This window comes from Callorhinus ursinus, unplaced genomic scaffold (assembly GCF_003265705.2).
Source record: "Callorhinus ursinus isolate GAN/ISIS: 27379988/994484 unplaced genomic scaffold, GSC_fseal_2.0 scaffold1, whole genome shotgun sequence".
Classification (NCBI taxonomy): domain Eukaryota; kingdom Metazoa; phylum Chordata; class Mammalia; order Carnivora; family Otariidae; genus Callorhinus; species Callorhinus ursinus.
In genome coordinates this window covers 86,048,057-86,072,574 of record NW_027397063.1, presented here as the reverse complement: position 1 = coordinate 86,072,574, position 24,518 = coordinate 86,048,057, and the positions used below count along the sequence as shown (strand labels likewise).

The 24,518-nt window shown below is 38.6% G+C and overlaps 2 protein-coding genes across 10 annotated transcripts in view; both read right to left on the bottom strand.

Moving 5' to 3' along the window:
* The window catches only part of MECOM (MDS1 and EVI1 complex locus), a 532,091-nt gene that overhangs the window by 380,055 nt on the left and 127,518 nt on the right, over positions 1-24,518 (bottom strand). The gene's annotated exons all lie outside the window — the stretch shown is intronic.
* ACTRT3 (actin related protein T3) overlaps positions 18,393-24,518 on the bottom strand; it is a 207,212-nt gene continuing 201,086 nt past the window's right edge. Inside the window, exon 3 of the mRNA XM_073897632.1 lies at positions 18,393-18,406. The gene's annotated coding sequence lies outside the window, so the exon portion shown is untranslated. The remainder of the gene's footprint in view (positions 18,407-24,518) is intronic.

Here is a 24,518-nt window from a genome sequence, read left to right as displayed (position 1 = left end):
ATAATTTTAAAGAAGGCTTTCAAAATCCTATATAATTCATCAGATACAGAAGTAGTTTTAGTTGAGTGGATATTAGGTTTAGTTTTTCACCTAACCAAAAGTCAACGTGTAGCATAAAATGAGATTATACAACATGTTGCTTATAAAACACGAGGCCTAAATCTGATTATAGCAACTAATCTCTTCCACTGCCACATCACAATAGTTGTTAAAATAGTAAAGTCCCAATGGTACTAAAGACAAATTCTAACAGTTCAAGGGAAATCAATTTGTTCTTAATTGAAGCAGAAATTAAGTTAAATCTGGTCATTTTCCAGACTTTTATAAAATCAATGCATTTGTCCATGGAATCTTCGGGAATATAACTTATTTCTCTTTCTGTTAAAGCCTATATTAAAGTATCTACACAATTAAGCCCCTCCTGATTCAAAAAAAAAACACTTATTCAAAAGTGTTATTCTCAAATTTCCAATAATAACTGAGTAATCTGAAGGTTTGCTTAGAGTTTGAATATACGTGCCTGGGTTCAGTCAAGCATATTAATCATTCCATTCTGCATGAGTCTGTATAATGTAATGAACACTACCAGACTTCCTATTTCCTGTATCTCATTTGTATTTCATTATACCACTAGGGCTAAAGATCAGAAAAGAAACATCTAAATTTAAAAAAATTAAAAATGTGAAAAACATGGCTACTGAATTTCCTAATAAATTACTGAAAGCATTTTATACTCAAGATACAATCATATATTTTACTTAATCTTTTATCCTCACTCATTAAAAAAAAAAAAGGCTATTGAAGGCAGTGTTTCTACTGAACTCTGGAATACTCATTTGGACTTTGCAAATAAAATACTTTAAATGCCATTTCTGCAAATTCCTGTTACTGTATTTGGTTCAAGAAACAAATCTATTATTAACAACATGAAAACATCCCCACTTATGCCACTGGCAAGATTCTAATGACCAGGCTGATTATCTGCCAACATTCATTGTTTAAAATCTAACAAAGTATATAGGTGATGGGGATTAAGGAGTGCACTTGTCCCAGTGAGCACCAGGTGATGCATGGAATTGTTGAATCACTAGATTGTACATCTGAAACTTATATAACACTGTATGTTAACTAACTTGAATTAAAATTTAAAAAATTAAAAAATTAAATCTAACAAAGAATTTATTCATTTTTGATGGAAACCTTAGCTCTCATTAAGGCTAGCTGGAGTTTCTCTGATCCTCAAATAGAAAATGAATTCAAGATTTCAAATAGCAACGTTGTTTTCCATGATTATATTCATTTTTACTTTTTTAATGTATAATGTTTAAGGACATAATGCTGTCCAGAAGTAACTACATAATGTGATTCCTGGGTCAGCCACTACAAATTCTGGTTTGTATCAACTGATTATACTGAACAAAATCCACAAGGAGTTAACTAGTAACAATACTACCCAATGCAGTAGATGTTATTTAGCATAACCACCTATGTTACGTAATGTAACATTCACAATTTATAGGAAAAGTAGCATACTTTATGAATCTCGGTGTAGTTAACATCTGTTGTTTTCTTGCAGCCCAGGATCTACTTCTCTTTCCTAGAGTGTTCTGATTTCCTTTTGAGGATTTACCCCTCACCCACTGGACATAGACATGGAACTTGAACTAAAAGTCTTTTCCCCTTCCTACAAGTTGGCATGCTAGCCAAGTTAGGCCAATCTTTGAGCTTCTTTCTGTGAATTTGAATCTTGAGGATCAAAGACACTAGAAATATTTAAAGACTTTCATTTCGGCAGTAAAATTCAGACCAGATTCTTTCTGCTACAAGACCTATTGAAATTCTCCAACTCTCTTGGAGATGCCTTGACTACTTCCCCATTTCCAAGCCTGGTTTTCCAGCCCTCCCTCAATTCTGTGTGCTCCCACACCATTTCAAGAAATGTTCTTTTGCCTAAGCTATCCAGAGCCAGTTTCTGTTGCTTGCAACCAGAGAACCCTGATATACCCTTTTACACATGGAGCATCTGTCATGCAGAAATGTTAAGTGATTTTTCCCAGGGTTGTTCAACAATCAAGAGAGTGGTGACCTTAAGACTCCTAATGCAGTGTTCTTTCCACTTTGTCAGACAGGTAAAGATGATCATCTGACACTTTTTTAAAATGGAGCTTAATTTTCCAATGGTGAAAATGGCTTTAAAGTTCAAAATCATTATAGGAGGTGAAAAAAATGAGGGATAATCATCTAATTTTGGATAGTCACAGGTATGTTCTTAGAAGTGTTAGAAAAATCTATTTCATTCAGCGATATTTTCAGATTCTTATAAGAAAACAACTTATACCATGTGCTTCAAATATTGGCTTATCAATGCCTACTATTGACTGACTTTCCCAAATACTTCTTTCCTGAATTCTAATGTCATGTTTAAAAAAAGATACTGCAAACTAAGTGAATTGAGAACACTAACAACAATAATGGCTACCATGATTTGAGTACCTACCATATGCCAAGAAATTCACTGGCCACTTTATGTATAGGTTATGTTATGCTATGCTATGCTATGCTATGCTATGCTATGCTATGCTATTAAATCTTCACAACAGCATTTCAGAGTCAGTACCAGTATCTTGTTTTAAAATAAGGGAACTGAGATTTAGAGAAGATTAATAACTTGCCCAAGTTCACAAAATTGAAAAATGATAAAACTACAATCTGAAGCGCATATTCTTTCCATGAATACCGTATACCTCTTAGAAACACTGAGACGATCTAGTTTTATCCCTTCAATTTCCAAAGACTTAGACAAAAAAAAAAAAGCTTGGTAGTATCATACTTTATGATAATTAGCCCTGAATAAATCATAAACAACAGAAAAATTAAATTTATATTCAGGATTTGGAAAAATCAGAAGATACATATGTTAAATAGAGGATTCAAATACTATAATTATTGAAATGACATTACCCCCATCTGATGCAACAATTTAAGCCAGAAAAGTCTTGCATTTTGAAAAAGTCCAGAAATCTTTCTTTTAGGTTTACAAGGGGAAAGGGATCTTCACTTTCTCTCCTAAATTTCTTTGCCCTTCTGATGCATTTCTCTCCAAGAAGTTTAACTTATATCAATCAAAATTGCCATTTTAACAGATGTATTCATCTCAAACTCAATATCCCATCCTTCACAAGTAACACAAACACTAAAAGTAAATGCAAAATGATTATTATGTGGAATATTTCTTTAAAACCTTTAGCAGTTAGGAGAAAAGAGACACACCTAAGCTTATTTTTTCCATCTGGATCCAACACTTTAGTTCATGAGCAAAGTATATGATATTTGTATTGGCAAGGAGAAATGTGTGATTTCAAAACATCATCTAGTAGTGCTGTAACATAGGCCAAGGTGCTAATGAGGCATGGTGGTGAATATCGTTCTTGTAATAGTATCAATTGTTTCAATATGTAAAAATCTGTTTAAAGCTATATGTTGAACCTCTACTCATGTCTAGCCATCCTAAAAATGAATCCTACAAGTTACTAACAGGCTTAAGCTTACGACCATCTCTGAAAATAGGTCAAAAAGCACATCCTGCTCAAGATGGCTCAATAATGTCCTTTTCTGGGAAAAGGGGACAATAGCTCACTTGAATGACTGCACCACCTAATGGAAAGGCTGCTCAGACTTGGTGTTTGGGGGATGGGGGTGGGAGAGATCAACCTTGCTAGGTTGTACTCACTTCAGCAGGGGCTCTATCCCCACGAGAATGCTAAAATTAAGCAACCAAGATGTCCTATGGTGGGATTTAAACATATATGCATGTACTTATTTTTCCTATTGGGTTAATTGCTATAGTCCTCATTAAGAAAAGGCTTTCAAATATCCTGAAAGATTAGGTCCTGGCTATTATGTGTACCTACAATAATTCTATTGCATGCGGTTTTCATGTATCATCATTGAAAAGAGCTCATAAGCCAGATTCCACACTCACAAGTTCAAATACCTTTCCTATTGCACCATTTGTTTTCGGTCCATACCTAACAAAATTGTCCCCATCACCAACCAGACCCATATACTGATTTGTGGCCACAGAATTATCATAACTATCACATTCTCAACATGAGCATATAAGTAAGACACAGAAGCACAGCTGGCTGATTGCACCTACATTTTTGCATCTGCAAAAAACGAATGGTCCAAAAGGGAGGTTATGCCCAAAAGGTAGAGGTAAGGGAAGGAATTGGTTCATGGGTGTTCTGTAATATGGTAGAGCTCCCTCTACACTGTACGGTTAAATGAAAAGCAGAGATTGGCTACAGGAAAACAATAACATCCAACTTCCTCTATTTATAACCTCAATGTTTATACCAGATCTAGTAATAAATTATCCATTAGGGTAAGATTCCATTGTATCAGAAGTATACGATACCCTGAAATTTTCACAGTAGTTAAAGCAAATTCAAATAAAGTCCAACTCTTTCTCTAAACTTAGGGCAAGTATTTTTTGCCAACACATAATATTTCATGCCCTTAGCAAAAGCATACCAAAGCATCACAGTCTAATTCCACTTCTCCATGTTTTAAAACATGGTCACCATTTGCTAGAGGGTAGGAAGAAGGAGAACCCCATGATGCTCTCTGGAGGCTCCATGTCAGCCTATTTTTCCTCTTCATCACAACCTCCTAAAATTAAGGGCTCTTTCTCCATCTTTATCATGAAGGTGGAACTGCAGTTCTTGAAAACCTCTCACTGCCTTCTTTCCCAGTGTTTCTCACTTCCCATCAGTCAGAGGAAAGAGTGCCCCCACAGGCCATCATTAACCTGCCAATTCTGTCTCCAAACAAGGAGGACAAGAGCTCACTAATTTGAAGATCAAAAAGCCACTTGTCCATTATATAATTGGAATGAAAGGCAAAATGTTGCTGTTCTGAAGAGCACAGTAATTACTAGCTGTTAATTGCTCTCTCGTGGTGGCTCACTTTTAATTAAAAAGAACAGCTCGTTGCAGACCGATAAGCAATGGTGGAGACCACTGGTTTAATCAACAAAGCAGAAAAATTTGTTTCTGCCGCAGCCAACAACAGCTTGAGAAATCTTCAGATGTCCAAGTGAGATTAAAAACTGTCTATTTAGTGCAGTCAGATTTTATTTTAACCAAGGAAATGACTATTTGAAGTCTTCCAATGTGAGTGTCCCTGCCACATCCCCGCTGGTGCCGTGGGGACTAATCACGGGCTGGGGTTGTGATCACTCAAGTAAAGAAATTTAGCGACTTTCCTCTTGACTTCATCATTCTTGGGTAATTGGCCTGTCTGAGGTGAGTAGTCTTTTTTTTTTTTTTTAAGAAAGTGCTTTAAAGTATGGAAGGCCCACAGACTGTGCATTTAATTACCGTTCATATTTCATGTAGTCAAACCGAATTTCATTTAAAAAGAAAATGATTTACCTATCTTTAAAAAGCCTTACTTATATGCTCTGCTTTGTTTTTTGTTTTTTTTTTTTTTTTCCTTCTGGGGCTTATATATTTACATGTCAAAAAAAACGTATTTAGGGCATCAAAGTTAATTCTGTAAGATGCTTCTCTATCTTTTCTGCTTTCATCTAATAGCCATAAATGACAGCTACCCTTGGGGACCGGGCGATACTCCCTGGAAGGATAATACTGTATTTACTTAAGAAGTTTCTCTAGGTTAAGTGAGGTTACTTGGTCTTCATTTTGTTCATGTATCTCCAACTGTGGACAGAATGTATGCAGACCCACACCCCAGCCTCTTTTCTTCTCCCTCTTCTTCTAAGCTATGATAGTTGGAAAGCCATTTGTTTTTAAAATCTGCATGTGTTTCTACCTAAATGTGCCTCATGCGTCTCAAGCCATAGTTAAGTCTAGTCTTTTGTCAAGAACAGAGAAAATAACCGCTCTGTTCACTAATCATGAGAAACACTTATCTCTTTTTTGTCTGGATTATATACAAAATGTGTCTCAATCATGATATCTCTGATACAAACTGCTGGTCAAATATCTACCCTATGCATTGGGTAAGCAGTAGAGCTAATCATCCTGTACAAAATGGTTTATGACTCAGCTCAAAGGTGCTTCTGAAGAGATCTGTCCCCTTGCCAGTCACTAAAGCAAACTTGTCTTTCTCCTATACTAATAATAGTGTTTGAGACATAACCTACATAGAAAACTATAAGCCCATATCCCTGTTGGACACAGATGCAAAAATCCTAAGATATTAGCAAACTGAATTCAACAATACATTAAAAGGATCATTCACCATGATCAAGTGGGATTTATTCTGGAGATGCAAGGATAGTTCAATATCTGCAAATCAAACAACATGATACATCACTTTTACAAAATGAACGATAAAAATCATATGAGCATCTCAATAGATGCAGAAAAAAAATTTGATAAATTTCAACACCCATGCTTCAACACAACAAAGACTATATGTGACCAACCCATAGCTAACATCAAATTCAATGGCAAAATACTAAAAGCTTATCCTTTAAGATCAGGAACAAGACAAGGATGTCCACTTTGCCACTTTTACTCAACATAATGCTAGAAATCCTAGCCACAGCAATCAGACAAAAAATATAAATAAATAAATAAATAAATAAATAAATAAATAAATAAGGCATCCGTATTAGTAAGAAAGAAGTAAAACTGTCACTATTAGATGACATGATACTACATATAGAAAACCCTAAAGACTCCACCAAAAAAAACACTGGAAGTAGTAAATGAATTCAGTAAAGTTGCAGGATATGATATTAATACCCAGAAATTGGTAGTGTTTCTATACACTAATAATAAAGTAGTAGAAAAAGAATTTTTTTTAAAAATTCCATTTACAATTGCACCAAAAAGGATAAAATACCTAGGAATAAATTTAACCAAGGAGGTAAAAGACCTGTACTCTGAAAACTATAAGACACTGATGAAAAAAATTGAAGATAACACAAATAAATGGAAGATATACTATGCGCACAGATTGGAAGAAGTAATATTGTTAACATATCCATACTATCCAAGGTAAACTACAGATACATTGCAATCCTTATCAAAATGTCAAAAGCATTTTTCACAGAACTAGAACAAATAATCCTATAATTTGTATGGAACCACAAAAGATCTTGAATAGCCAAAGCAATCTTGAGAAAGAAGAACAAAGCCAGAGGTATCACAATTTCAGCTTTCAAGATACACAACAAAGCTACAGTAAATAACATAGTATGGTACTGGCACAAAAATAGACACATAGGTCAACAGAAATGGATAGAGAACAAAGAAATAAACTCACACTTATATGGTCATTTAATTTAAAACAAAGGAGGCAAGAATACCACAATAGGTAAAACACAGTCTCTTCAATAAAAGAAAACTGGACAGACATGCAAAAAGATGAAACTGAACCACTTTCTCATACCAAACACAAAAATAAACTCAAAATGAATTAAAGACCTAAATGTGAGGCCTGAAACCATGAAACTCCTGAAAGAAAACATAAGGCAGTAATCTCCTGGACATTGCCCTCCATCTCCAGAACTTCTTCAGCATCCCAAACTGAAACTGTACCCATTAGAGAGCAGTTCCCATTTCCTTCCTTCCCCAACCCCTGGCAACCATTAGTCTACTTTCTGTGTCCGTGCATTTACCTATTCTTCACATCAGTGGAATTATCCGTTATTTGTCCCTTGGTGCCTGGCTTATTTCACTTGGCATAATGTCCTTGTATCAGAATTTCATTCTTTTTTCAAGCTGAATGATATTCCGCCCTATGGATAGGCCACATTTTGTTTACTCATTCATCTGCTGATGGGCATTTAGGTTGTTTCCACCTCTTAGCTGCTGTTAATGATGCTGCTATGAACACTGGTATACAGGTATTTGTATTGCAGCCTGTCAGCCTTGGGCTCCTGCGCCCTGGTGAGAAAGTCAGGAAGACAAGTACAACATCTCTTGACTCAGTCTGTACCATCCCAAGAGCAGAAGATGCTCAACAAATATCTTCTAATAACAGAAAGCAGATTCAGCCTCTTTGGATCGGTTACACATAAAACCTAAATCCTCTTATAGGCTGTGGGCAATCTCTAACACGTGCACTGTGCTAGTATAAGGGCAAAAGCCTAACAATGTGTTTATGCCCGGGCTTTTCTGAACACTCATCTTCCTGTGTCTACTCACGCATCCAGATCAGCAGGCCCAGGATGGCTGCAGCCAATTCTGGTCATAGTGAATTTCTGCAGTCATTTCAGGCTTGGAATGTGGGGGGGAGCTTTTTTTTTCCTACTTCCTGTTTCTAATTTTCAGGCAGCACCTGTCACCAGCAGTCTTGACTTTCACAGTTTTCTTTTGAGTCCCTTTGCTTTTTTCTCATACTTGTTCTAAGGTTTATCAGAGGAAACACTTGCCCTCCCAAGGATGGCCTCCACGCTGTGACAGATTAATCCAAGTTGAGTGAACTTCCTTCAGACAGAGGACACTAATTATTATGAAGGCACTTAGAACACAATGCGAGCTGACATCTGACAGACCATTCCCTGCCAGCTCTGCATTGTCTTAATGTCAGACCCTGTCAGTTCCCAGCCTTAATTACATCCTGTTTACAAACATTAGGCCTGACTTCAGATGAAGCCTTAACAAAGGTTGACAAAGGTCAGGGTCACATTGCGAGGATGTTATCTGTCTGTACTCTCCTCCTGATAAACCAGAGGTAGAGGGCTGATTTGGGAGATAGCTTTCAGAGCAGAAAAATGCACTGTGGTCACTGGAATATCTAATCTCTGCGGACACATTTTCATCCAATCTGCTAAGCACTGTGGCAGGGACAGGGGGCCAAATTTAGAGGACCAACTTGGTGCTGCTTGTTATCTGAAATCCCCTGAGGGCAGACATGGCAGAAGTGTTGGGAAAAACCTGCAGCAGGAAGGCGGTAGTCACCCTTTGCCACTGAATCAAGAAAAACAAATTCAAGAATTAAGAAACGACTCCAGTAAAACCGGAGACTCCTTTCAAAGATAACCAGCAAATTTTAACGGGGGGGGGGGAATCGGAGGGGGAGACGAACCATGAGAGACTACGGACTCTGAGAAACGAACTGAGGGTTCTAGAGGGGAGGGGGGTGGGGGGATGGGTTAGCCTGGTGATGGGTATTAAAGAGGGCACGTTCTGCGTGGAGCACTGGGTGTTATGCACAAACAATGAATCAGGGAACACTACATCAAAAACTAATGATGCAATGTATGGTGATTAACATAATAAAAAAAACTTTTTTAAACTAATGATGTAATGTATGGTGATTAACATAATAAAAAATTTTTAACGAGTATCTATAACCTGATTCTTGTTTTCAGTCATTATTTTTTGAAATGTTTTTGTGTTTGGATCAAGCAGCAAACTTTTCTCAAACAAAACACTCTTTAGATTCATTTTATGTAGTAGATTTGTAGGTATCACATCTGACTTTTATGCAAAGGAATCAGACCTGGGCATGTTCCAATTTCAATAGTTACAAAGTAATTAATATTATATCTCAACAGTTTTTTCAGGCTATGGCCTTTGTGATCAGCCATCAATCTCTATATTTTATAAACAGGAAGACAATGGCTCAATATGGTTAAATTATTTAGCATAATTAGATATCACTGCACACTGGTGGCAAGGCCAAGGCCAAACTAGAATAAAAATCTTCCACACCTAGCCTGGGATTCCTTGGAGGTAAACCCTATTTTTGTTAGTATTCTTATTGAGTCTGGCACCTAGTACTAGACAGGTGTTTAACAACTTATTCTTCATTTTGCCCCTTCCGCCTTCTTTCCCGAAGAACTGAAGAACTTACATTCTTTTTACCTTAGGTTCCTATCTTCTGACACGAAAGCACTCCTCTAAGTCTTGCAATTCCCATAGTTCACACAAAAAAACCCCGCAGATCACTTATAGAGCCTGGGTGCTACTGGTTGGTTCTTCCACACTACCAAGATTTCTACTCTGCTAGATCTACATGGTACTCTCCTCAGAGTCCAGTGAGCTGCATTCTGTTTGACAGGCTTACTCCCCAAGTGGACACCTTATAGAAGTAAGTTCCAGTTTTATTTCTAGCGACTCTATCATAATTGGTTTTTTAGATCAACACTGTTTTGTAGAAATGGCCTCCTTTTGTCTCTAGCTCCTCCCTTGTCACTGACACTACCAGGCCACGCCCACACGCCCCGAGGCCACTAAGACTCAACTTTCAGGCCTACTGTTTAGTCACTCTCCCAAGAAGCTCATCTGGCCCTAGAGTTTCTATTTCTTGCCACCAGTGGGTCACTCTGAATTTTGTAGGCTTAGTTCTAACTCTCTACCGCTTTTCTTCCTCATCTCTGTGAGAGGCATCCGCAGCACAACATCAACGCCAACACCTTAAGTCTAAGAACAAATCGTTTCTAGGGTCTTCCTCCCAACCCTACCATCTTGGAAAGAAGAAACACGATTCTCTGGATCCCAAATTTTTACATTTGAGAGTTCTCTCAGCCCTACCTACTTCCCTGTAGTGAGGAACCATGGCTTGTGAATTGCTTTGTCCGAAGTGCCTGCCACCGTACCTAGGACATAGTAGGCAGTTATTAATACCTGATGCATGGATAAAGAAGCAAAAAATGAAAGAACCAATGAATGAATGGACAAACTTGGTGAAACTGCTGAGTCTTGTCAATTCTTTCTCCACAACATCCCAGCTCTTTCTCTATACTTCCTCCTCCTCCACGTTCATCTCCATTTTCAAAGATTCTGTCACCAGGAGTTGGAAATACTACAAACCATAGCTGATTCACCTGCCTTAGTTTCTCCATCTAATCCCTCCTAACCATGGCTGGGCACAGACAGTAGTCCTGCACAAAAACTGGTGCTTCGGTATTACCTTTAAAAAGGACTCCTTGCAATAATCCTATTGAATATTCTAATTTGTTATATAAAAATGTCAAGTAGCTCTAGGCCCAGGTCCAACTTCTGCCAAGAGTGACTTATTTTGTTCCCCCAGGATGACAATGAAATGCTGTTAACTATCCCTTGACTATGATCCTCTGAACAGGTGTTGCGCCCCATAACACTCTGTGGTCTAGACCAGATTTCCCAGTTTACAGGAGATTATGTCATTTGGGACTGAATCCAAGACTTGGCTTAAATAAAGATGTATTACTGCCTTGCTGCTCATGCATCGACCGCATGCACAGAGTAAAGGCAGATGAATCTGCCCATCAAATGTAATATGGAGCTCTCTGACGACAAACTTGACTTACGGTAGTAAAATTGAGGTTACAGTGAAATTGAACTAAAATCCCTAGGTGTTATACTACTTAACTTGTTTCACTCACTGTGATGAGCTACATAGTTCAAAAGGCGGTAGTTAGTGAAGGTTAAAAAAGTTGTATTCTAAGATATTTTCATTGTAGAGCTGTAAATTTTTTGTTTGTTATGTCTGCCAGCTAGTGGCTGGAATGTCCAGTAGGAATTTCTATCAATTAGCAGAGGGAATAAATGCGGGTGGGGGCAGGGGAGAGGGAGGAGGGCCAAGGAGAAAATGAATGAAAGAATGAATTCTTTCCTATAAAACCTTGAGGAATTGTGATAAAGCCGGCCTTTTTGTGTGCATTACATATGCATTTTAGTGCTAAATACAGTTTAAAGATGGACAATAATCATCTGTTATCGGGGTCACACTGACACATTAATGGTTCTATTTGTAAGTCTTAAGACCAAATCAATAATCAAGAGCTTTAAAAACATCATGTACACCTGCAACTTCTTCCCATCACTGAGAAATAACTGCCTGCTCTTTTTTCAGGGGGTTGTTTTACTTTCATTGCATTTGTAATGTCAGTCGTATGCACAACCCGCTCTCCCGTCAGAATTGGGTTACAGCCAGTGGCTAACACCTCCGGAAATACAGACCTAGTATTTCACAATAGCTCCACGAGGGTCTGCAACCACATGCTTTGCTAACCCAAACAAGAAAATCTAATTTTAGAGGGAAAAGAGCTGAGAGGGTCATAAGGAAACCATGTCAGTAATCTAGTACACACCTTTATATCCTTAAGTGTGCAAAAGTTCAGTATTTAAGTGAACTCCCAAATTACTAGCACACTCACAATAAGCTGTATAATTCAAGTGTAAGGAATCTTACCACAGGATTTCATAAAATGCAACTTTTCCAAATAGGAAAAGAGACACAAACACAACCCAAAAATTCTGTAACTTTTAAGCAGAGAGTCCAAGAAAAGGTATCATTTTACAGAGTAACTTAGTTTGCCAAGCTCATTCTGCCTTATTCAGTGGTGGATGGTTGAGGAACAGGGCAGTGACTAAAAAGGATGGCGTGCAAGGAGTCCAGGGCATGTGAGCATGTGAAAGCAGAGGCTCTGAGAGTACAAAACTAAACAGGAACCCCCAGTGCCCACTAAAAGATGATCAGGAGGGTTAGAGAACCAATTGTGCCCACACTGACCACTGGAGCCTGGAGTGCCAAAATCTTTCCTCTCATTCAGGTATCTGGATCCAAAGCAAGATAATTTTTAACTTAAAGCAATGCTAGATTTAATTGTGAAGATGTACCACGTGTGGGATAGGACTGGCTGCTGCCCCCCATTCTCCTCTCCTTGGTACCTTGAACAACACTCAGCATGCAGCAAAGACCCAACAAATGAATGAATGAACGAGAGAATGCAGCAGGGGCTTGAACATTATCTTGGTGCCCCGTATGTATCATCCTTTAAAGCAATCCCTTTAAAATATCTGAGAGCCAGTATACTTTTAAATCAACTTTTCCATACTACACAACTCAACTCAGAATACAAATGGCAATAAGGCATATAATTTGCTATCTCTCTGGTTAGCAATCAAAAAAAATTTAAAACCCAATGCAAACAGTGATGGATAATTCTGTCTTTAAAACCCGAGAACAGGACTGTCCACAGCAGCTCCACCCAAATCCCACAACTGAACAAAGAGTTACCTTCTGAGTGTGACAGGACAAGGCTCAAGGAAAGCTCCTACCCAAAAGATCCAACCTCACCTTCGTTCCACCATGGTGGCAGCCTTCCTATGGGCCTTCAAGTAGAAGGAAAAAGAAAAAAGGATCTGCTAGGAGTTTTTGCCACGGGCCAGACCCCGAGGAACAATATAAGTTATGCTCCTGTGACAATCCAACTCACTCCCTCCATAGGTCTGCCCATGTTACTGAGCAGCTGGGAGCTGCCCAACTCCCACAGGGCCGGCAGCCTACTCAAATAACAGTCATCACTGACTGATACAAAATAGATACCCAGTACAGCCTTATAAAGTAAATATTAGCGTCACCATTTTATAGAAGAGAAAGATAAAGCTAACTTAGTTAGCAGGTGAGTTGGGATATGAACCCTAGTTTGTTTAACTCTAAAACATGAGATTTTTTTTTACCACACGGATCTGCCTCCTGGGTCCTTTCCTAAGTTCATACTCTAAATGAGAATATAGTTACGTACAGGGGCACTCTCTTCCATATTCAAACTAGGTATCATCTTTAGATAAAATCCTTTGTATATATTGGCCTAATAATTTAAGCCCAATAGCTTAAAGTTTGAAAAAACTGAAATATCACAAAGTAACAAACATCATAGAAGTCTTTCATTCTGCCATATACTAAAGAGGGAACCCTCTTTGTAAGAATATCTTACAAGCTTTTCTTGTACTTATGAAAATAAATATATCATATTAACATTACATAGTATTTTTCCGCTGGAAGAGTTCAAAGCATTTTTCAAATGCCAATTTTTTTATCTGCTTGAGGAAAAAAAAGAAAAGGCTGAAATATTATAGACAAACTCTAGGAGGTATCTCTTAAATAATTTAACTTCCTTCTTCCCAAAAGAATGTAGGCATCTCAAGATAAAACACACATCAACAATAAAACTATTCAAGTTGAAGTCCAAAATTCATGGAGAAGTACAAAAAAAAAAAAAAACACAAACAAACTTAATACGGCTACTACCACTTGAGCACTGAATTTAGTGTTCAGCTTCTTGAAAAACAAGGTGAAAAGAAAAAAATGGGTTAGCTATAATTCTCATTATCCAAGAAAAGACTTTTCTGTAGATTGTAATTTAAGAAACCCTGAAAGGGGGCCCCTGGATGGCTCAGTCAGTTAAGCATCTGCCTTCAGCTCAGGTCTTGAGAGTCCTGGATGTTGGGCTCCCTGCTCATCCAGGAATCTGCTTCTCTCTCTCCCTCTGCCCTTCCTCCCCCCTACCCTGCTCGTGCTCTCTCTCGCTCTCTCTCATTCTCTCTCTCACTCTCTCGTGTAGATAAATAAATCTTAAAAAAAAAAAAAAGAGGGGTGCCTGGGTGGCTCAGTCCATGAGCGTCTGCCTTCGGCCCGGGTCATGGTCCCAGAGTCCTGGGATCGAGCCCCACATCGGGCTCCCTGCTCAGCGGGAAGCCTGCTTCTCCCTCTCCCACTCCCCCTGCTTGTGTTCCTGCTCTTGCTATCTCTCTCTTTGTCAAATAAATAAATAAAATCTTAAAAAAAAAAGAAACTCTGAGAAAGATATTGGGTTTCTTTTACCACTATTTTATAGAAAATACACAGATACTCTTCATGTGACGTTACTTAAACTTACCCTCCACAAAAGCTAAAGGAGTATCATTTTGAAAGTAATTTGTTTCAGATGCAACTCTATTTTCCTTCTACGTGGATCATATCTGATTTTTACACTAATGAAGAGTATACTTGATTCCTTTCACCTCTTTTTCAAGATCTTGTAGTCTATATATTTCCAGCAATTGAAGCCCATCTTTTTTTAAGGTAAATATCTATGGACCATTTCCTACATAAGGTTAGCTCAGCGCTCAACACGCATTCTCTTGACTCAGAGATTTATGGCTTTTAGAGATCTTACCCTCAATGCCAGAACCATAAGCGGGAGGCCCAGGAATCCAGCCCAGGTTTGTCCGATTCCAGAACCAAGCTCTCAATCATTACGCCACAAATCCTCTTCCATCATCTATTTACCATAAGGGGGTGCAACATTTTTATCTGTATTTCCAAAGTCAGGTAGGTAAGAAATCTTCCTGGAAAATTAGTATTTTTCCTTAGGTCAATTCTTTAAGGGTAGACTCACAAAGGAAATCTGGACATTAGTTGTTTTAGATCAGAGAAAGAATTTGAAATCATAACCTGAATTTTATTTTAAACCTAAGCAACAACAGACAATAAATATTGCAATACCATAGGTAAATGAAAAGGGTCTATATGGATGGTAGGAAGTTACGTGCTTCATAGAATAAGCAATAGGACTTTCTCTTCAGGTCACCAATCAACACAAAGTCAGTTGAAAGTAAGCAATTGTCATCAGGTTCTAGATGAAATCAGTCAGTGGTCAAAGCAAACACCTAAAATACCATGGACCACACTACAAAAACCCAGAAGTCATTATCACTCATCATTGCCCTGGCAGGAAGCTCCAGGGAGAGCAAGGACCGAGTGAGTAAAAGGACCACTATCACCTCTTAAATCCTGGCCGACTATTTCCAGATGAGCTATTTGGTATAGTGAGGAAATAGAGCTCAGAAATCTTGCCCAGATGTTGTATTTCAGCTAGAAATTACCAATAATCGGGTTCATGAACCTTTAGTTTCATTTATAAGACAATAGATGTATCCAAGCATGCTAATTTTGCTACTACTTTTCGGCAGATTGTATCTGTGAATTTTGTGAAGGCTTACCCAATATGCACCTAAGCATGTAGACATTTTCATTTGGGGTGGGGGGGAATCCTGCTAATTTGTCCCAGGACAGTTATGGAGGGGAGGGAGTGTCCTCTAAGGCTTATACAAGTAAACCCTTTCTCTCTCTTCAATCAACCTAAAATATTCTCTGAACCCCGAAGTTTTTTAGAAATCTGTTAGACAAAAAAATCTAGAGTTACTGCTATTTTCGAGACATTAGAGTAGAAGAACACCTAAGCCACAGTGATGGAAACTGTTTCTCATAAAGACAGTCCCAAAACAATGAGAGCCCATGTGAATCCAAGGATTTCCATCCATGGATTCAGTCAGGCTCTGTGCTCTGTACTAGGGATTCAACAACGAAAAACACAGAAATAGCTCTTGTCCTCAAGGAGTTTACTTTCCAACAGAGAAGTAAGACACTGAACATCAAATCATGCATAGCTATTTAATTGAAATTATGGTAAGAAAACAGCTGACAAGTGAAGCCATGATGCCTTCCAATTTAATTACAAGAAGGTTAGATTCCTGAGGGGGCGGATGGGGATGGGGGGGGACAATAAGATGTCAGTTGTCCAAAAGCAGCCCCAAGAGAATGCTTTTAAAAATAAAGCTTAAAAGCATTTTTCCTGGGATTCTGGACCTAACCTCCAATTCTGGCAACTGGATTCATTGTTGAGTCTGGTCACCAAGTTGAAATAGCTACCTGGCCCCATAAATTCAAATCCCTGGATACAGAGATATATATGTACTGTATATTTTACTCTCTACTGTTTTTTTTTTCCCCTTGCCAGCTTCACATTTTATAGACATCCTCATAGCAACTCTAGGAATGGCTCCATCTTAAACTTGACAGCCAGACTGACAAAATCTTGACCTTTTTTCTGTTTCCTTTCTATAATTAATTTAAAAAAAATTTAATAAATAAGAACACTTCTCTCAGGGTAGAATCAAGGCTCATCTTAGAAAGAAAAGTAAAAAAAAAGTTTGTCTAGTTTTACAACTGCCACGATCTAGCCTGAATTTTAAAATCATGGAATCATATTACACTAGACTTCGGTTAAATCTTAGAATGTATCTCATCCAGTCCTTATTTTACAGATGAGGAAATGGATAATGAATGTGCTCCTGGTTTGTGAGGGCCTCAATCACTTAACCCTTGAGACACTGAATGTGGTAGGTATCAAAGCCACATGAACTTTGACACAGAAGCACGGGAAGAATGGAAACCATCTAAACACACTAAATTGTGTGCAAAAGCACAGCTATGTATAGTCGCCACCAAATTAACTGGTAAATCGCTACTCTCCAATGTCAGGAATACAAAGTAGTTCTACACAGAAAACAGCATGGTTGTGATACCAATTGAAACACCCAGCTCAGTGCCTGGCTCTTGGCAGACTCCACTTTTACGAAAAGCCCATGATACGGAAAGATGGGGGAAGGAGAAGAAAACCAGCATGGCTTCTTGCCCCAAGAAACACCTACTAAATTAGGTGAAAAACACCCAACCCTACTTGGATTTTAAAAAGCAATGGCTTGGGAAAACTCATCCGTCCATTTTTTTTCTACTGTTCATGATTTTTGACTGCTCAGCATCCATTCTCTGGCTTTCCAGGAACAGCTGCTGTTTCCCTCTCCCAATCACAGACCTGTGAGGTGATGTGGGCTCCATACTCTTTTGCACCAGACTACAAAAAAAAAGAGCAGATGCCCCAGGCCTAACCAATAGGATCATTTCATCCCTTGGCTGCAGCGGCTGGCTTGAGGTCAGGCACGTGGCCCAAGCCAGGCCAAAGTCTGCATTTGGGATGTTTATGGGGAACAGTAGGAAAAAGAAGAGCTTTTTTTGCTACTGAGAGCTTCCTGGAATCACAATAAAAAGGGAGACAACCTGAGAATGAAGCCAACATAGAGGAAAGCAAAAGAGAGATGGAAAGAGTCTGAACCACAAAGACATCGTTGAAGCCCTGGGTTGGCACCTGCCCTCAACTTCTCAATTATCTGCTCCAGCAAAATCTCTGCCTTTATTTTTTTTTTTAAGCAAATTGAAATTTAATTTGTCTTTTGCAAACACAAGTGTCCAGACCAATAAACTCATCTCCCCAACCCTGTACTCCTCCCAATCTCCTCTTCCTTGGCCTTACACTACAGTAAAATGGGCACAAGGGGGTCTGAGTTCTGATCCTGGGTCCACTGCTTCCTCAAGCAACAACCTCTCTAAGATTCAATTTCCTATAAAAGGAGGGTGGAGGCTACATCTTTCTAATCTAACAATGTTAAGAAAAATCTTGCCTTGAAGGGTTTTGAGACCCAAGCCAGGTCATTAATACAAAAGCACTCTGGTAAGCACATATATTCTCAAACATAAAATGTCATTCTTTGCTAAAAGTTCTAGAATTCGCTCATTCTTCGTTTTGGTTCTTCTGTCCTCCTTCATCCATTTAGTTAAACAGGAACGTGGGTCACTATCTAAAAGCTTTGTATTGGGCAACTGTCTGGCCATTTTATAAAAATTTAAAATCTTAATTTAAAAAATTAATCAAAAATGTGTAGAAAAGTGGAAGGAATGTGTGGTTTTGTGGCTTAGCTATGCAGCAAGAAGAGCTTCAAATCACAGCTCTAACACCTACCTAAGCTGTGTGAATCTGGCCCAGATACTTAATCTCTCTGAGCCTCGGTTTACTCATATGTTCAGCAGGGATAAAATCGCCCACCTTTCTGGACTGTTGTAACAAGGAAGGCATATACACACGGTCTGGCAATAGATAAAGTTCCATAAATGGGAGGGATGATATTGATCACTGTTATTTCTTATTGAGTAAGAATCACAGAGACCATGGGGTTAAGTCTAAAAGGCGGATGGGACTGGAAGGAGGAGACAGGAGACCAGAGATCACTATGACAGGAGAGACTAAGGTCTAGGTTGGCTGGTTCCAGAGTCCTTGGGGCAGAGGGTCAAAAACAGCAGTACTACGTCTTTCTTGATAATGTGTATTTTGCCTACTCCCCTAATATTTCTTGAGACACTGTGCTTTGAGATCCTCAAGCTCAGTGTATGTGTCTTGATTATTTTTGTATGCCTACCCCTTAGGAAGTACTTTGTGAAAGCCCACTGTGATATGAACATGATAATCTCTTGTCCTAAAGGAAAGGATGCCTCTATTTTTTGGTGTCCATTTCCAAGGATAAGAAAACCAAAGGCCATGAGCATATAATTTTTCATTGGAAGAGAGACCCAGAAGTCCTCGTGTGATTAAGTTGGTCTCCCAAAATGTTCTCACACATCTCCAGCTCTTCTAGTGTCTCCAGATGTATGGAGATTGATGCTCTGGGATGTGTGGTTCAGACCAGTGTAGGATTGGTATCACATAGGAGCTTGTTAGAGATGCAAATTCGCAGGTGCTTCCAGACATATTGAATCAGAAACTCTCTGGGTGAGACCCAGGAATCTGGGTTTTAGCAAGAGCTCGAGGGATTTGGATACACGCTCAAGTTTGAAAACCACTGCTCCACACAGGACCTTAATATCTTTGCTTTTAAAAAGTCATGTAAGTAAAAGTTTTAGCATTTCCATGTTGAAGTGGCAACCTAACTCAATTACACACCTTTATTTTCATCCTTCTCATGACAAACTTATTCCAAAATATTTGCTAAATATGTAAATGAAAAGATGAGTATGATCAGTCTGTGACCTTAATAAGCTTCAGTTTCTCTTCTTAAGGGACCAAAGGGTCAGCTGTAGGTGGGGCCACCATATTCCACACATGTCAGTCAGAACTTTAGATTGCCTTCTGGAGGGTATGTGGAGTTCATAAGAATTCTGCTTCTTTATTAGGCTCATTATTGATATTATGATAGACTGAGTACCATCTGCCATGGTTTACAGAGGCCAAACCTACTGCTCCCAAGTACAGTAGCCAATGTGGGCTAGGTGACCCCAGAAAAGTAAATTAGGTCTTTCTAGAATATCCAGGCATCTTAGTCCTGGGCATTCAGAGATCACATGTGATCATATTGATGTGAATGCAAGGAAAAAAAGTATGATAATAGTATAAAGTATAGATGCGACTGGTATAAACCATTGTAGCAGAAGAAATTTAAAAAGAAAGCTTAGATAATGCAATCAATCTTCTTCTGATATGTGTGACAACTACCTACACTTGGCCAGATTTTATCAGTGCTCTGAAATAGTGAGTATTCTTAGTAACTGAAGTACACAAATTACCCTACTCTTTTTATGTACTTGTAAAGATCCAGTATTTAGTGCCAGATCCAGCATTTGAAGGTTTAAATGTAGAGAACCCTGATTAGCTGCAAGACTTTTCCAGCATAAGAGATGTCAGGAGACAAGTATGACATCATATTATAGATAATTTTTTAAGTGGTCATCACTTCAAAAAATTAAAATTAAAATCAGCCCAGCTGAGCGCTTTTATCTTTTTTAACAGATAATTAACAAACAAAATTTGATGGTGAATGTACTAAGTAGAAAGGCATCCAAAGCAATCTGCCCTTCCAGACAGGCCTGGACAAAACCCCAGCAGGGACCACACAAACACCTGGGTGCTGGGTCCTGGAAATTGCCTCTGTCCTCTAAAGAGAGGTCTTGTTCTTTCTCTAGATTTCACAACCTGGTTCTGAGGGATTGGAGGAAAGATAATCCTCAGGAAGGATCAGTGTGTAGCAATGGCATTCCAGTGGAAATTCACCATCCACACTCACCACTGCAGGTAATCCCCCTCTCTCCCAAGGGAGACTGTTTCCCTCGGAAGAGAAGGGAAAACCAGGCTAAATTTGCCCTTTTGCAGACCAGATACAGAGTTCCGTACTACAAATCTGCTTAATGGACGACCAAATACTTGCAGCTACCACACTCGGTGAAGTACTTAGCCGTTAATTAATCTGGAAGCACGAAGGTACCCCACATGCCCACTCCCAAGTTTCTTTAGTCTGTTATCTATACAATGTAAGAAAATATTCCAGCCAGAACACTTAAGGAAGATTACCAGACTAGCAAATAAAAATTCAGGGCCCCCAGTCAAATTAGAATCTGAGCTAAGCAACAAATATTATATGCACATTACAAATGTTTATACAAATATATACACATTGTCTACCTGAAATTCAAATTTGACCAGGCATTCTGTATTTTATCTGGCAATCCCATCTCTAAAACTATCAATGAGGAATTTCCATCTTAGAGCTAAATGTTAGCTCAGGTGGAAAAGAATATGGGAATGTAGAATCTGAACTTTTTAAAGTGTACAGGGTCCTGCAGATTGTACTGTGCTTACTTTACAACTTCTCTGTGAGGTAGGACCAAAGTCCTTAATCCCCACTTTATGAGTGTAGACTCTAAGTTAAAGCACTGCACAGGGTTACAAAGCAAAGTCAAAGAGCTGGGATTCAAATTAAGATCCTCTGGTGTTTTTTTGTAGGGGGTTCTGTCAATCACTACACTAAACAAACATAAGAGAAGGAAGAATTTAAGAGATTGGCTAGAAAGCACTGCTTTAGCAAGCAAAAATACCTGGCGCAAAGCATGGACACCGTTTTCTGTTTTCATGCCTAAGTAAGCAATCATCCGTCTGTGTTCTTTACATTCTGAGAGTGGCCATTAAGAAATGAAAGCGAGTTTAGATTTCACGGGCATGTTTGGATTTGACGACATTTTGCATTTCAAGAAACCAAGGTCAGCTCAACCCTTTTTGCTCTGGGACCCAGATACCACCATGATTTAAGCAAAGAACTACCCTGGTGAATTTAAGGGTAAGTGGTGGAATACTTGTTCCCTGCCTCACATGCTTCCATTTGCTGAGGACTATATTTCTAAATCAAGTAAGGAGAGCTGTGTTGCACTCTGCAAAATACTAGCAAGTTCTGAAATGAAGTTGAATTTGTCCTTGTGAATACACGTAGAGAATAAAAAATTAAGTATCGTCGGGAAAAGTTAACCTCTCCTGCATTAGGTCCCTCTTGTATATGCCTTATTTTCTAACTTCAAGTAAAGTGATAGTCAGAAGAACTCTTGTTAGAAAATTACAGAAAACTGAACCTCATACCTCTTGTAAAAAAAAAAAAAAGACATCTTGTGGGATTCATCTACCACTGCTAAAACATTCCCAATTCAAATCTTTCTCTATTCTCCCACAAAATCAAATGCTCAGCTATACTTACCATGTCAAAAGAAATCAGTTGAGTTTCTAATATCACAGAACCGAACTAATATTTCTCATGTGTTTATTCATTTTTAGAAGCTGCGCAAGGACTAACAATTGCCTATGACAACTGTCTGTGAAGAATATTGTTGTCAGAAATTCCAAACTGCCCCAGAGCTGTGGCAGGAAAGTCCAGAGATGATTATTGGGTAATGACATTGGAAATAAAAAAGTATATAGTATTACAGTATTGAGCTATTAGAGTAGGGAATCAATTCAAGGAGACAAGCAAAATTTATATACTTTATTGATTTTAAATTTTACATGCTCTGCTATATGAGTAAATCTTTTGTAGTAATTCTAAAGCTTTGAAACATTGTAAATAACAAGGACTGTGGGGAGTTCACAACAGCCATTTTTTTCATATGGAAAGTATATAGCCTTTAATGCATATTAGGAGAAATTGGGGTAATGAAATACCTTAAAGCTAACTTAAGTCAGGGCTAGTGTAGGGTTTTTTTTTTTTTGGTCTCCAAAGAGTAAGCCTGTATCAGGTAGTGAAGTAATTCCAGGTAGCATTGTACTTAAGGAAAAGCGTAATTAAATTGATCCTATTGTATTACATAAATCCAACATATCCTGTGTAAACTCAGAAACAGGTGGCTCTTTGTAAAAAGTAGCTGGCTATTAACCAACAGAAGTAAAAATTTTCTCACACAAAAACAAATACACGGGAGGAAAACCTTGAAACAATGGTTGACTCAGGATTCTATAATCAAAAAGCAAATCGAATACGAAATCACCCCTGCAGGCTTCAATGTACCCAAATCCAGAGCCCGACATGGGGCAGTGGGTGAGCCTGTTTCCAGACAGGCATTTGAGTAAGCCAGTCAGGTTCCTAGGGCCTGCAACCTTTATTAAAAATAATTGCAGGCTAGGTAATTTGTAATTTTCAATCATATATATAATATAGAAAATGACAGACATGGGGGGAGTTTTATATTTTTATTGCAGCGAGCCTGACTGACACTTCAGAAAACGTTTTGACACATTCAAGTGTGAGCAACAAATCTGTCCACTGGTTCATAAGCCAAATGTTTACTTAAAGAAGCCTACCCCAATAAATGGGGATCAAAATCCCAAGTGCTTAAGTCCATAAAATTCCCTACAGTGAACTAGTACCAACAGAACACATTCTGACCTTCTTAAGATGCGTGAAGATTTTCAAATAAATATATCCTGCTTATATCATTTTTTAAATCTATACGCTATTTTTTTTTAATTTTGAGAAGCCACACGTGCACCATTCCTAGATTTAAACTTGTGTGACTATAAGAGTGAGTGCAGCAATCAGGTAACTAAAGCCAAATACTTTGTGCAATTTTAACTTCTGTTAACTCAGAGCACATCCAGTGTACTCATTTGGAAGCTCTATTGGCTACAAAGTTTGAGTTTTTTTTCTTTGTGGCACTCCTCACCCACACGCACAGCCATAGAAAATCATGATTCTTCACCTAGGAATCAATGGTGATTCCAAAACACATCATATTCAGATGAAAGAAAAGTCTTCATATTTATTCAAAAGGGACAAGAGTTCTGTATTTCTTGAGGTTTCTAAAGTGAGCTATTGAGAATGGAAATCAAAATCCTTATAACTCTTAACACTTAATATTTGGGCAATGAGTCATTACAGTGTCTTAAAATGGGAAACCTTCTCAAAACTGGGTATTTCTAACCAACCCACCAGCATAGGCAACCTCTGTGTGTTGGGAGACGGGGAAGGGGCACTCCTGTGGGGGCGGGAAATGAGTAGGAATTGTAGGGGAGAAAAGGAAAGGAAAGAAATCTAACTCAAGGACCTTGAAAAGTTAATTTGGAAACTTTTGTTAGTGACTTTGGACTTCATTAAACTCCATGCATCACTATAGCAGCATGATCTCAACAGTTTGAAAGGTATTTGTCATCAGCGAAAGAAAAACATTATTTTTAAAGGAGTAAAAAGATTGATGCATCACCGCAGACCACTTAAGCCCCACGCAGGTTCAGTCTTTAGTATTAATCTAAACGTGATGGCTTTTGCATACGGCGCATAATTAAACATTTTCTTTTCAGAGCTTTATAGAATCCCCATATGTTTTTAATGGCATCATCTGAATGTTTTTCTTAATAATTCTGGCAGCCTGCTCCTGAATCGAGTTTGTTTTTTGTTCCTAATATCTTTTCTACAGAGGCCGCATTGTGCCAGAGACTGAATAAAGCTCTGAGAGCCGCATTGTCAAGGAAGACACATACTCACAGACTCAGACACACTCACACTCCCCCCCCCCAACTTGCAGGCGGCACTGCCACAGACGCAGGGCAAAGATGTGTGAGAGAGGGCAAGGAAAGAGCACAGGGCTCTGTGCCACAGCCTCACTCTACCATGTAGCGTGGTCCCTTTCACTTCCCTACTAGGACTTTGCTAGCTCGTGTCATGTGTCTACCTCTCCTTCTGCGTGTCTGTGTGTCAATGCATGTCGGTGCTCGTATTTAGGTGTATTCATACCGATGGGGCAGCTGCGATATATGATCTGCCCGACACTGGGGCTGGACATACCCTAATTTGCTGACTCAATAC